Genomic DNA, 3,695 nt, shown 5'->3' on the forward strand with positions numbered 1-3,695 from the left:
AGGATAGACAAAGAATACTGCAGGAAGATCCTAAGGTAATCAACGCGTAGTTTATGCTAGTAGAGGGTACTAAGGCTAAGTATAGCATCTATAACAATAACATGTAACGTACCTCACGGGCGAGTGGCCGGCCCGGGCGAGTGACCGGATTTTGCCAAGACCACACCAAACTTCAACTTCTCTTGCATATTACAGCAAGTTACTGCAAGTTACTGTAACTTACAGTATACAGCACTAATCTACAGTATCTTGCGCATCTTTTATGCACGTTCGCGCATTGTGCCCTGCCTTACTACACCTGCTACAGCGTTGTAAAGACTGAGTGCCTGGTTTAACGCGCCTCTTCTTGCTTGCCTTCTTCCCATCATTACAGGCTTCAAACTCCTTTAGGGTAGTTAAGCGTACTCCTTTACTAACAGTAAGAGTCCCCTCCCTCTAGATCTGCTTCCTCTTGTGTGATTTACAGCGTGTGGCGGCCTCATTAGTAGCTTGAAGCTCTGCGACCTGGTTGCGCACTAAAACTAGTGAATGCGCCATTATCTCTGCGCCCTTAGTGAGCTGATTAAGAGCATTAACTATTAAAGTTAGAGAGCTATTGCTATGTTATTAAATCCTCTCTTTAATAAGCTTTAATTGCGACCTAAATTCTAGGGTGTTCTGTGGGGTTTGAGAGTGCCACGTACTCTTATCTATAGTAGGTAGTGGTGGAGTACACAGGCGCACTTTAAGCTTTAATATTACAGCCTCTAGATTAAAGGGGACCAAGCCAGCACCTCTAAATCCTCCCTAGATATTGCTCCTAGTAATAGAGGCATCAAAAGCTCCTTTAAAGCACGGTAAAAACTCAAGTTTTGTGATGTAAGTAATCTTGTTGCGCATTAGCAGCTTAGCTTGGCAACCATAGGCCTTCTTTATTAGGGCAAAACAACCTACGTCAAGCGGCTGCAACAGGTGCGATGAGTGTGGAGGCATACACAAGGTAACAATCTTGTGTTCTTCACAGTACTAGTAGAACTTAACTAAATTGTGGCTCTCATGGCCGTCTAGAATAAGCAGCTAATGGCTGCCAACAGTGCGCTCCTTTGTGTGCTTATTAAAGTGCTTCAGCCACTTAATACTAAGCTTGTTATTAGTCTAGCTATTCTTAGAGATAGTAATAACCTAGTTGTGAGGTAAAGACAGCTCCTTATACTAGGCAGAGAGGTAGTGCTTACCTTAGAAGGTAATAAAGGGTAGGATACTCTATCCTAACACGTTGATACCCTAGATAATGCTAGTCTACTCTTAGTCGCCCTGCTGTACTGTCTTTAGTCTTCTATAACGCTCTGAGCCTGTAACAACAGCTCCTGTTAATATAACACCTATTATAAACCTAGACTTGTTAAAATTATAGGTGTCTTTATCTAGGATACTATACTTGGCTTTAGTATTCTCTACCAGGCGGAACTAGCCCTAGATCACCTCAGGATCCTCGCAGAGGGCTCTCTTGTAGTCGTACTTTTGATTAAACTTGACTGTGAGCTCTGGGCGACGCTTGACGAACGTGCTAGCCTAGTTCTTGCTAACAGGAGGCTGGTAGCGCTTAGTGAGTAGAGAGTTGGCCATATCCTCTACATTAGTAAGCTGGGGTAGGTATCCTTGCTCGTCTAGCTTCAGAACATGCTGCACAATCATCTCCTCTTTAGTGCTTGTTAGCTTTATTAAGTTAACCTTACAATCACGTCTTAAGAGCATTCTAGCACGTTGTTGTCTTAGTGTTCTTTCTAACACCTTGTAGATTGTTGCAGCACGTGGAATAGTAAGAGTTGTGTCTTGTTTAAGAGCCTAGATTACAAGCTATATATCTAGTTCCTTTAAGACGCTTTAAGCCTTTTTGCGTTGAGACATCACAGGTTGTATGAAGTTTGGTGTGGTCTTGGCAAAATCCGGACACTCGCCCGGGCCGGCCACTCGCCCGTGAGGTACGTTACAACTTTAATAAGACTAGGTTCTAGATAGGCGTGATAGGGTTAATAAAGGTTGTCACAGGCGCTAAGAGACGCGCTTGACCTAAGCTTGTTCAGCCAGGCGATCAGGAGTGGGTTACAGTTATATATATTATAGAGCATCTGCGCTGCTAGATATGCGACCCTGCCTTTCATCATCTATAAAGGACGCATCCACATCTCTGCCTAGTACAAGGAGACAGATATACCACACAATTAGAAGCTCTCTGTCTCTAAGAACAGCTAGACAAACAACACGCTTAGCCTTAAGTAGTTAAAGCATTTTAACGCGCATACAAGAGCGCGTTAGGTAGGGGGATACAGGCTACTTATCTTAGACAGCCATAAGAGCCACCTTAACTAGGATTTTAAGGACTATTGCCTAGATAACAAGATCCTTACTCTCTGTATGCTAGCTCACTTATCACACATCCTCTAGCCGCTTGACGTAGTCTGTTTCTTGCTGTTAAAGCACAAGTACTCCTAACGCGTCTAGGACTTAGCACGCTAACGCATCTTCTATATTAATAAGGAAGGCTTCCTTCTAGCCTTTAGAGACGCGTTTCTTAACGTGTTTACAAAGGCTAACTGTTAGAAGGCCTTTAAGGCATTAGGGCTAGTCCCTACTAACGCGCAGGTAGTGTTAGATCGCCTTAAGGTGCAACACTGTACCCTACTAGCACCCCCTCTACTAGAGACACTGTAGCAGTTAAGGACTCTAAGCAATACACACAAGTTTAGGTCTTAGTTAAAGCTTGTACATAACTCCTTTACTTAGTTACTAGTTACAGCCTAGGCTAGCTTCTCTTAGCTTATTAAAGGTAGTGAATTAATACTACACTAAAACACACTGCAAGCTACTTACATTACTAAGCTTAAAGAGTAATTAGTAGTTATAACTAGGAGAAAGTCGCGCAAGTAAAAGTAAATTTAGCATAGTAGCACACTTAAGTATAGCCTAGCAGTATTACAGGTAGCTGCTAAGGTGTCTGTAGCAGCTTAGCTATTAAAGAAGACTTATAGTGCAGGTACTTAAGAAAGGACCTAGTTAGCCTAAAAGCGCTGTAGAAACTGTAGAGGCATAGGGCACAACGCTTAAACGTGTTAGAAAGATATAGAAGAAGATTCTAAATCTAATAAAAGCACGCAGTATACTAGATTACTATTTAATAGTAAGTAATTCAAGTTGCTGCAATATAAGTTGGGCGCGCCAAGAGCTTTTGACTAGTTTAGTGATATAACTGGCTCGGTGATAGAGTACGTTAGCCTAAATCACCACAAACTAGCGCTGCACAAGGCAAAACAAGCTGTAATATAACTTAGAGACCTCTTTAATATTATTCTTAGATATTTACGCATTGTGTCTACCCTCTCTACACTAACTTATCTATAGTATTGTTAGGAGGGTTTAACGTACTCCACAAGCGAGCTGGCCACCCAAGCGAGCTGGCCACTTTTGCCAAGACCACACCAATACTGCACCTACTTTGCAACATTACAGCACACAACTATAATAACGTGTTTCACAAGCGAGCGCCGTACCCAACCGAGCGCCGCACTCTCGCTGCCAGAACGCCGGCGCAACAACAGCGCGTAATGTCTCAACTAGGCTGGCGGAATGGGTATACTCCAACGTCCTTCGTGGGTACCCCCCAAAACTTTGTCAATAATACATGGATTCTAGCGAAATAGGGCTTAAAAGAAAGAGCA

Source organism: Didymella exigua (assembly GCF_010094145.1).
Source record: "Didymella exigua CBS 183.55 unplaced genomic scaffold M421scaffold_12, whole genome shotgun sequence".
NCBI classification, from domain to species: Eukaryota; Fungi; Ascomycota; class Dothideomycetes; order Pleosporales; family Didymellaceae; genus Didymella; species Didymella exigua.